Genomic DNA, 11,853 nt, shown 5'->3' on the forward strand with positions numbered 1-11,853 from the left:
AAGTCAAAAAAAGAATTATAGCTATTTAAAAAAAGGGTTGGGAGACCAGTTACGTGCACGCCGTCCATCCTGCACCGTGCATCAATGATCCTAGGAGCTACACCAGAAGAGTCCTACTGTGCTGGAAAGGTCCTAGGGTAGATGCCAGACTGAATTCTGGTCACTTCCCCCAGTTCAGGGGGTTTGGGTGGGGCTAACAATCCTTCCCTAGAAAAAACCTGCTCACGTTCAATCTGCACAAAGTAAAGACCAATTTAACTTTGGGCTCGGGAACGAAGTAGAGGTTGGAAACAACAATATGATGTTTGGCTGGGAAACCGCAAAAGGACCAGTCAGGCGGATGATTCTGAATTCCCGCAGACCAGCAAAAATTTGCACCTGGAATGTTCGGACAATGTTTCAGTCAGGCCAGACAGAAAACATTTGCCGAGAAATGCTTAAAGCCAAGGTTGATATCCTGGCTATCACCGAATCAAGGTGGACAAATAATGGAGAGTTTAAACATCATTCTGGCTTGAAAATACTTTACTCAGGCCATATGAATGAGGATCTAGGACATAATCAAGGGGTGGCTCTTATGCTGACCAAGCAAGCAGAGCAGGCCATGATCAGTTGGCAACCCCATGGTCCAAGAATCATGGAGGCTTACTTCAAATCCTCAGATAAAAACATCAATCTGAGAATAATAGTAGCATATGCTCCTACAGAACAAGCAGATACAGAGGTCAAAAACGAATTTTACGACCAGCTTGACTCTGTATTTAAGAATGGTCATAAAGAAAAGGACCTGACCATGCTCCTAGGTGATTTCAATGCTCAAGTGGGGAGTAATAATGAGAATTTAGAAGAAGTCATGGGCAGATATGGCCTAGGCTTAAGTAATGGCAAGGAAAATGACAATGGTGATAGACTTGTAAGTTTTTGTACTGAAAACAAACTTGTCATTGGTGGAACCATCTTTAAACACAAGAAGATTCATACTGCCACCTGGAGATCACCAGATCAAAGAACCTTTAATCAGATAGATCACATCTGTATATCTAGACGTTTTAAAGGTTCTCTCCTTGATGTCAGGGTTGAAAGAGGACCTGATGTTAATTCAGACCATTATCTTCTATCTTCTAAAGTTCGGCTTAGATTTAAAAAGCAGGACACAAAGCCTAACCCCAGGAAGAAGTATATGGGTCGCCTCCGGGTTCCAGGGACAAATGCAATCCTTTATCACAGGACCACAATCTCTCACCAATGTCTCCTTTCCAGATCAGCGACGCATTAATCCCTGTTTTGTCAAATATATTCAACCTTAGAATGGTGATACTATTTTACACCGATCCTAAACCCAAATATATTTAAGGGACAATCTTTGCCTATAAGCCCTATTCCGAAAATGGCATTAAAATATTATTGATAACTTTATACTGTTATTTTATTCTAAGAATCCTTTTATTCCTAGGTAGCTAACTCTGCCAACACTTTTGGACTGGAAGGATCTGTTGTGATTACTAGAGCCATGTGAATCACAGCTACAACATTCCGTTCCGCTGCCTACAGCCCCGTGAGGCGTGAGATTCTTTGTTAGGTACCTTTGTCAGGTAAGAAAATCACTAGGTCTAGCTAAGAACCAATCTTCCAGAGTATTAACAAAGCAAAACTACCTTTAAGACGTGAACTTATTCAAAGTTCTAATCCGAAAATATTAAATTGTCCGAATAGATAACGATCTCCAACTTTCCTATACTTCAGAAGCTGGGGGAGGATACAGTTGTTAGTGTCGGCCGTCAGATAGCGTGCTATCATCAACCGTTGGTAGCCGAGCCACCACTGTACCTTCCCTGTGTTATTCCTATTTAGCCCCGTAGTGACTTGCGACTTGCTGGTACCTAGTACCGCGCTATAGGAGTTCTCTTCAGAAGAAAATTTGGAGATAACTATCCGTCCGGATACCTAAGCTTTTAGGCCCTAAGGAGGCCCTATTCTTAAATTTATCTCAATTGACCAACACCAAAATGATATTCTATAATTTATTTAACAAAGTATTATGAATTTATCTAAAAAAACTTTTTACTTTTTAGGTGTGTTCCAAATGTAAAATCCTAAGTTTGAGCCGCCAAGACTCCCAAGAAAATTCCAAAGAAAGAGAAGGGAGTCTTCCCTTAAATTTCAGAAATTTCAAAAAGAGTTTGTGTGATATATAAATTCTGTGAAACGACTGACTGTTTCTCTTTTCCAGGTTTACTTTTATAGGCCCGAAAGCCTTAGGAAAAAGAGAGACAAAAAGGATGACTTTTATTTTTGTGTTGATTTTTATGTTTTATAGAAATTGGCGACCTGATTATTAAGATTTTGCATTTAAAAGTGTGTGCATATCTCAACTAAATTACAATAATCATTTCATAAATTAGTAAGATCACATTTTATTTTATTTTACATCAAGAATACATTAAACTATTGGTTTCAAATTAGTTTTTCTAATAATGTTTTTTCAATGTCATCTTTAATTTTACAAATTTTCATTCTTTTAATTTAGTTTGTTTATCACGAAACCTCTAATTTTATGATTCTTGTGTTGTTTTACTAATGTTAATTTATACTGACAATATTTGCTAATAATTTTTTAGCTGTACTATGACCATTCTATTAAAAGGGTTATTGTCTCTCACTTTACCTTTTAGGGTCTTCGTTTTATAGATCTTATTTCCCCATTTTAATAAATAGGTCTTTATACATGCTTTTTTACTTAAATATTATATTAAATTGTTTTAAATTTGTCTAATTTTGATAATATTTTATAGTCTTTTATTTTCATTAGAGTAAATACATAATTTAAGGTATGGGTCGGATTTTTCCCCAGTAAAGCTACTCTACAAGTTATTCATAGAATCGGTTTAGGGGAAAAGGACGAACCATATAATTTAAAGGACGCCTGCAAGAAATAACACGCTTTAACTGCTAAAAGACTGCCACAAGAAGACCCAATACCCCAAATTATAAGCCTTCAGCTTCAATAACAAAAAAGTTATAGGCATTTCAAAATAGCATTTTATGTACAATGGAATTTTTGAAAGATTTCCAATGCTCATAAAAGAAAAAACAATATTAAATTACGTTGCCTAGACATAAAATTATCACCTTATCTTTGTCAGAAACTTAGATTGCCTGTAACTGATTACATTTTTACAATAAAAACACCACCTTTCATAGTCAAAATCTATGAAAAAAATTCGATTTGAATTGCATTTTTAAACGAAAATCATAGCGGAAACAAAGGGGTAAACTAATACATCTTAGCTGTGATTGGTTGTTAAGCTGATTCAGCCTTCTGATTGGCTACAGTACATTTGGTACAACGCAAGTAAAACTTAATCTTTTTTTAATGATTTTGACTATAAAAATGGGTATTTTTATTGTAAAAATATAATTAGTTACTGGAAACCTATATTTATGACAAAAATAAGCTTATAATTTTGTTTCTAGGCCACGTAGTTTAATTTTAAAGTTTTCAACATGAGCATTGCAATTCTTTCAAAATTTCCATTGTACATAAAATGTCATTTTAAAATGCCTAGAACTTTTTTGTTATAGAAGCTGAAGGCTTCAAATTTGGGGTATTTGGTGTACTTGTGGCAGTCTTTCAGCAGTTAAAGCTTGGTATTTCTTGCAGGCTTCCTTTAACAACCCTTCAAAACTCTGAAAAGCTACAAGAGTTTAAGCTCACTCTAAAGAACAGATTTGAGTTGTTGACTCTTCAAGAGGATGATGGAGTTGAAGATATTTGGCAAGGTATCAAAAAAGTTTACAATGATACTAGCCAAGAAAAATTAGGTTTTAAAAAGGCTAACCAAAAGCCGTGGATCACTCAAAGATCCATTGATCTCATGGATCAAAGAAGAGAGGTAAGACAAAAGACACTCTCCAGAAACTCTCCAGAAGATAAAGACCTGTATAAGATGCTCAGCAGGGAAATCCAAAGAAGTGTCAGAATTGACAAAAAAGAACACTTGGAAAACCTTGCTATGCAAGCAGAAAATGCTGCTAATCAAAATAGAATGAAAGATGTCTATGAGATTACTAAGAGCATTGCAGGTAAAGTACACAAATCAGGATCACACATCAGGGACAAGGATGGTTCACTCCTTCAAACTGATGAAGATATTCTAAATAGATGGGCAGAGCACTTCACTGAACTGCTGAATCTTCCAGTTCCAGAGGAAGAAACTGAGATTCTGTGGTATCCGCCTAGGATAAATGGCAGACACCAGAGTTCAAATGACTACGGCAGTGTGAACAGACGTGGACACCTATACTATAGAGAAGCTACGCTTCTCTAGCAATCACTAAATAATAAACAGAGTCTATTCAGTTGTTTCTTTATTCAGGGTCTAAGGGTTACTAACGTTATATACAACAAACAATAAATACACAGATAGGAATAAATAATCATAAACAAAATCAATATAATACATATACAATAGTCAGTTTGGGCAATAATGATCCCCCATCCCTGGGAAGGGTTGGGGGAATTAACAATACAGCTTAACCATAATAAGGCTGTCAGAATCTATCATTAATTTTAGGCATAGGGAGGGGGTCGGCAGACCCCTTCCCCAGGACTCAGGGGAAGGGCCCTCAGCCCTTCCCCGAACCCAGGTCAGGGTTGCCATAGGCATGGCTCACGGTTGCCGAATACCACAACTCTCCCCTCAGAAGGCTGGGAGGGGGGTCTCCCTGCCAGACTTCCGACATTGGTTGAGGCCGTCGGCCCGCTCCTTAGGGCTAATTTATATACAAGCGATAATGATTCAATGGAATCCTAGTGGTGATTTTCAGGGCTGATGGGCTCCCAACGTGGGATAGAAGGTAGAGGCTGGCTTTTGTTGGACACGTAGCTCGGCGCCAGCAGGTGTCAGGTTGGCGTGGGGCACAGCCGCTGCGGGGCCGGTCAGTAACGGGGCATTCTGGTTGTTGTTGGCAGCGGCTGGGGCACTGGCTACCAGGTTGACCGTCTGAGCGACAGCCTGGCCTCCCGAGGGGCCGCGGGGCTTTCCAGAGTGTGGTCCAGGCCTGCCTGGGCGGTCATTCCCACTATCGGCTGATTGCATGGACACCATTTCCTCGGCTGCTTCCCGGCCGATAGGAATGGCATCCCAGTCTACTGAAAAGTCCCGGGACTTGGCATGGGTGAGTCTGGCTCTGGCCAAGGCCTTACGATACAAGGTTGGGTGGTACAGGAACACTTGTGACATCGCGTTCATGGCGGCCCATACACCTCCTTGTGCGGCTGCCAGGGAAATGATGGTTAAGTCTCCCAGCAACTTGAGAATCAACAACAGCAAACACAGTATGGCTGCGCCATCTCCCCACTCGTGAATAGCCTGTCTGAACCCAGCCCAGACATCCAGGGCTGCTTCTCCTTCCTCCGCCAGTCGGTCGATATCGTAGGACATGATCCCATGGTCTCCGGTGGCTGAACAGCTACCTTGCTGAACGCATGAGCCATACGACAGGCCGGTCAGCATGGCGGCCTTATACGCTGGGAACGCTAGCAGCTGCTGCCAGTCGTTCAGCTCAGCCTGCGAATACAAGCCTCCCGAACTAAAGTCATCCAAGGGTTCTGTCAGCAGCTGCTTGGGCGTATCCAGCAGGGGTGGCCTCTTCTTAGGTGCGGGGGTTAGCTCTATCCAGCCTTCCTCAGCGTGCACGGTTAGGGGGTAGGTGGAGGAGCAGGGATTCTTGGTGGCGTGGCCGCTATACACCTTTGTCACGGCATCTACAAATCCTGTGGGTTCCACCGGCACCTTGTCCCAACATTCATTGCTCTCACGGACAACATATTTGTTGCGTTGGCAGGTAAGCTGGAGCAGTACATCTCCCCTCAGCACAGAGAACGTGCTCCCCTGGACACGCACCGGATGGGCCGGGTCTAGTTGCTGGAGCTTCCAGCAATTGGCCGCTACTTCTTCTGCTGCGGTGCTTCTCATTCGAGTCTCCAGGGTAAATCCGATGTAACCTGCATGTATCTGGGCCTGCAGGGGGACATCCACGTCCCTGGCCAATACTCTGGGCAGCGCTGCCGCGGCCGGGTCAGCTGCCACGAACAATGCTGGGTGGTTGGTGGCATGGGCCTCAAAGTCGCAGTTCACTATTGAGGTGGGGGTAGTCATGTTGATGAAGAATTGGGCTTGATGGTCAACCAGGAACGCATCCATCACTAGGCTAGGCTGGAGGCTGCGGATCAACCTCAAGGGGCAATCTCTCCCCAGGTGGTCCCACACGTAGGTGGCCTCCCCAGTGATGCAGGACAGCTCAGAATGGGGACACTCTAGGGTCAGGTGGTCAGACTGGGACTCCACCCGTCCATTCTCGACTACATAGGTCTCTTCCTTGACCAGCAGCCGTCGTTCCTGGAGCACTAATTCATTGCGGTACAGCTGGCCCTCGAAATGGACGTCCTCCCCTTCACAACCCACCCCCTCGGGGCTGTTGACCAAGGCGCCCACCATATAGAGGGTGAAGAACAGGGGATGGTTCAGCTGAAACGTCAGTGGCTGGGTCTTGCCTGGCAGCGTGTAGACTCGGTTCCTGGCCAGGTCTCGGCACGTTTCTGGATCAATCTTGGTTGGCCTCATGAGGGTGGGGACCGAGGTCACCTTGAGGTGACCCCATACTCCACACCTAAATGTCCACTGGGACACGGTGAGTTGACAGCTATATCCCGTTGTTTCCCTAATCTTGACTTGCTGCAGGACATGTACCTCATGGCCCAAGGGCACCTCCTGGTGTAGCGGCTCCGTGCTACACATCTTCTCCTTGTTGTAGGCTGTGACATGGGTGGGGTTGGCACAGTCCCACCCTACCAGGACGTAGCTAGTTGTAGGCCACACGGCTGCGAGCAGTAGTCCCCACAGAACCATCCACCAGTGTGAGAATCTACCAGACAGCCATCGACCTCGCGCACGCGGATGGGGATCCTCGGCTCGGGCCACGGCTGCTTCTTGGGGCTGGACACTGCTGGGCTGCTCCTGGCTAGATACAAATTTCCATTGAGCGTTATCTTTGGGTGCCCGGGGCATCCCGATACCCTCCCCAATGACAGACTGACAGGCGACTGGCGCCTGCCTGGGTGTCGGCTCCCCTAGCCCCAAGGGGTCCCTTCCCTTGTCCATGGCATGCCCAGTGGCATGGGGCTGGAGTGCGTGTGGCACAGGCTCGCCCTGGATTACGTCCCTCCCCTGCCCTAGGAACTCAGGTGCATGTGGCACAGGCAAGTCCTTATATCCCCAAATTTCAATCTCCCCAGCCTCTGGTGCGGGGGGCACAGGCAAGGCTGGAGGGTTACAATACTTTGGATACAATACATTTGTCAAATTTAACTTATCCTGGCTCGGTTGGGAATGGTGGGCAGCTGGGTTCCCTCGGCTGGCAGTGGGCGCTGGATGGTGTATGGCTGGGCTCTCCCTACGGGCTGGTGGCGCTGGCTGACTGGGGGTGACGGATGTCACCCCTCCCTCTGGGGCTGCTGGCTCGTTCCAGGATCCAGGTATCTCGGTGGCGGCGACGGTTGTCGCCCCAGGCACCAGGGTGGGGGCGCTGGATAGCACCCCCCAGTCATCGCAGGTGGCGGCGGCGGTTGCCGCCCCAGACATCAGCTTGGGGGTGCGGGGGCGCACCTCTCGTCCTTCCCAGGTGGCGGCGCCGGATGGCGCCCCATACATCGACTCCGATGCGCTGGCTAGCGCCTCCTGCCTCTCTCGCTCAGCGGCCGCCAGGGCCTCCCCGTACACCGTCTCAGTGGCGCTGGGTAGCGCCCCTCCACTCTTGCTGGGTAGACTCGGTCTGGCAGGCCCCATCATGTTGAGGCTGAAGGGTTGAGGCCTCAGGACTTCTGGCTCTGCAATGTTGGTGGGCTGCACGAACTCCGGCCCCAGGTGATTGAGGCTGAAGCCCAGACCAACCCGGTTGGGTTCAGCTGCTCCTCCCAGCACGTTGATCCTAGCTGGGACGGTTCCAAACTGCGGCATTCCATCGGCTCGGCCCGCTGCGTTGGGGGCGGCTGCTTGCTGGAGTGTTGCTGGGGGCGCGCTCCCTTCCATGTTGGCTACTCTGCTGGGCTTTCCTGAGGGAGCGCCCTTGTCAGCGGCGCGCCTCCGGCCGGCTACCTGGTCCCAGTCGGCTTTGCACTCGGCCGCCGTATGGCCGGCATAGTGGCAACGGTCGCATTTGGCAGGACGGTCACGGCGTGGCTGGGTGCGTCTCTCTTCTAGGCTGACCTCCATAGGCGTCGGACAGTCTCGGACTCGGTGGCCTTTCCCATGGCAGCGGTAGCAGCGACCTGGAATCTTGTCATCTGGGGCGACCTTCCCCATCTGGTGGAGACCCAGAGCCAAGGCGCCAATCTCCATTGGCTCCGACTCATCATATTGGGGCAACTGGACGCTGGCTGATCCCGTGAGCCCGTCGGTGGCGTCCACTAGGCACACACCCTCCTTCAGCTGCTTGGTGATCATTGTGACGGTAAACATGGCTTGCCTCGTGTACTCAGGTACCGAGGCGATCTCATGACCCATCATTTCACGTTTCACATTAGCGTTACGAATGCCATGATTTAATTCGTCTATCAACAATTCAAGGTCCTCATGGCTATAGGCCTCCCTATACAATGCACACTTTGTGGATATGTATGCTTGTATAGGTTCTGTCGAGTGTTGCCTATAATCCCTGAAGGCTTGCTTCAAAGTCTGGGATTCAAAGGCTGGACGAAATAACATTTCACACTCGGCCTTGACTTGTTCGTATGTCAAGGCTTGGCCTGCCTCGCCAAACAGATGAGAGGCCATCTCCGCCGCTTGCCCCGCCAGGGATAGTAAAAGGGCGTTGCGGCGGTTTAGTGTGTCATGGGGAGGCACACGGTAAGGCGCCCATGACATTTCGAGTCTCCGGATGTGGGAATTCCAGGATTGCTTGGGCGGTCCTCGATACTCCGGCAGGTTACTCAGCATCAGCTTGCGGTACTCGGCTGGAGCCGGCTGGGGATCATCCTGGAGCCATCCTTGGAGCTGGTCGCCTCCTGGCGCTTGCGGCTGCTCCATCGGGTCAAAGGTTCAGCGGCGGGACACGAAGTTTTAAGTCAATACTATAAATGGTTTACACTTGAGGCTTTCTAGCCTAGCAGCCAACACTGTTTATCACTAGGTTGGTAGTTTAACTACAAAGATTTAAATTAGGTGTACCTAAAGTACTTGTCACTAGTTTTTCTGAGTTGTAGAGTAGGCTGGTAGGGGTAGATAGCTGTTGAGGGTCTGAACTGCTGTCAGGAACTGATTGGGTTTTCCTTATCACACTATAGATAGGAGGGAGAAGCTTGCAAGTTTTTTTTCTAAAAATATCTCTGTTGGATGCTATGGAGTAGCTCCGCTCCTGTGTGTGTGTGTGTGCGTGAAATATCCTTTCCTTGCAACGTGCTTACGCACCGGCAGATTCGCGCACACAGGTAAAACGCGCACCTATCCCTCAACCCGCTCTCTCATTGGTCCGCTTTGTCTAATTCGTCCGTTGAATTTTGTTATGCGTCCCGAGCTCTGCTGCGCGACCCGTAAATGGCGCTCTGTTCTCCCGGTCGCTATCTCCACACCGTGGGCGGACTTATTCAAGTGTGGGTAGGAAGGGGGAGCGCGTGAGGGGACGGGGTAAAACCGTCCGTTCCCCCCTATGGGGAGGGGGGGGGTGCTGTAGGTTTGAAGTAACTGTGTGGTGAGGTAATTGTGCCCTTTCCTTAATCCTGAGCTTATTGTTATGTCACCTCGATTGTATTTTCTTCAATGGATGGTGGGCCCCTCCCCTTCCGTTGGGATAAGGGGTGTATTTGTTGTGCTGAAGGCTTGGGGGGTTAGATTGTTTATCAATGCATTGTTATTTACATCTAGGTTCTATTTTTGGCTTTATCACAATACACAACAGATTTGCTTACCAAGCCTGTTCTATTTTTAGTTTTAGCACAATACACAACAAATTTGTTTACCAAGCCTTGCTCATAAATCTATTGTTCAGCCTTCACACTAGGGTGGTAATCCCTACAATGTGATATAATATCTGTTTTTCTAGATGGGTGGCTGCGCTGTAGCCTCTCAGGATACTTGGAGTTAATGTAGTTTTCTTCTGCTTGGTACACTACACTCGTATGTTCGCTCGCAGCTCGCAGCTATTTGGCTTGTTTCAGCCTGTCGGCGGCAGGGAATGTCCCGTCCTGCAGCGCCGTGTATCCGAATCCGGCTGGTGGCGGCAGGGAATGTCCCTTCCTGCAGCGCCGCTGGTTCGAATCCTGCTATCTCTTGCAGTAAATGTTGGCCTATTTTCAGCCGTTTACACTTAGTTGGCCTGTTTCAGCCCGTCCGCAGGCCTGTTTCAGCCCTTGAGCGCTCAATTCTCTGTTAGATGTCGGCGCTTCTCGCGGTTCTCCGTCAAGCTTCGCTGCTCTCCGCAGTCTCTCGTCCGATTTCGCTACTCTCCGCAGCTCGGGTTCCGCCACACTTAGTGGTCTTTCGCTAGGTTTCGCTTCCACAACTGCCGGATGCAGAGTTAGACCTTGCTATCCAGGGTGGGTAATTCAGGTTGCTTGTGTCAGTTTTGCCAGTTTCACTGCTGGGAGTACCTTAGCCTCAGCTGCGCGTTTGCTCTACACTTGTGGTTTGCCGTAATCTCACACAGCTGTCACCAAAAGTTGTGGTATCCGCCTAGGATAAATGGCAGACACCAGAGTTCAAATGACTACGGCAGTGTGAACAGACGTGGACACCTATACTATAGAGAAGCTACGCTTCTCTAGCAATCACTAAATAATAAACAGAGTCTATTCAGTTGTTTCTTTATTCAGGGTCTAAGGGTTACTAACGTTATATACAACAAACAATAAATACACAGATAGGAATAAATAATCATAAACAAAATCAATATAATACATATACAATAGTCAGTTTGGGCAATAATGATCCCCCATCCCTGGAAAGGGTGGGGGGAATTAACAATACAGCTTAACCATAATAAGGCTGTCAGAATCTATCATTAATTTTAGGCATAGGGAGGGGGTCGGCAGACCCCTTCCCCAGGACTCGGGGGAGGGCCCTCGGCCCTTCCCCGAACCCAGGTCAGGGTTGCCATAGGCATGGCTCACGGTTGCCGAATACCACAATTCCACCCTCAGATGCACTTGACATTGACTGTCGAGCGCCAAATTTATTGGAAATCAAGGAGGCCATTAAAAGTTTAAAAAATAACAAGGCCGCTGGACCTGATAACATCCCAGCTGAGGTCATAAAAGCAGACCTAGATACATCTGCTGAGGCATTCCTACCTCTGATCACAAAGATATGGAATGATGAGTTATGCCCAGAGGACTGAAAGAATGGACATATCTCAATACTAGCCAAAAAAGGAGACTTGACCCAATGTGGAAACTACAGAGGGATAATGCTCCTTTCAGTACCTGGCCGTATCCTTAGTAAGATTCTTCTTAATAGAATAAAGAAGAAGGTTAATGAAAAGCTAAGACCTAATCAGGCTGGATTTAGACCAAACCGTTCCACTATTGATCAGATAACCTCTCTAAGAATCATCATAGAGCAATCCAAGGAATGGAACTCTGAGCTTTTTGTAAACTTCATTGACTACAAAAAAGCATTTGATTCTTTAGACAGAAGATCTCTCTGGAAAATCTGCCGACTCTATGGCATTCCAGAAAAGATAATCAATATCATTAAAGCTATCTATCATAAAGGAGGTGGAAATGTAATGTATAAAGGTAAACTATTAACCTTTTTTGATATTGTAACAGGCGTCAGACAAGGATGCCTTCTTTCTCCC

This window comes from Acartia tonsa, chromosome 6 (genome assembly GCF_053477335.1).
Source record: "Acartia tonsa isolate MP-2025a chromosome 6, ASM5347733v1, whole genome shotgun sequence".
NCBI classification, from domain to species: domain Eukaryota; kingdom Metazoa; phylum Arthropoda; class Copepoda; order Calanoida; family Acartiidae; genus Acartia; species Acartia tonsa.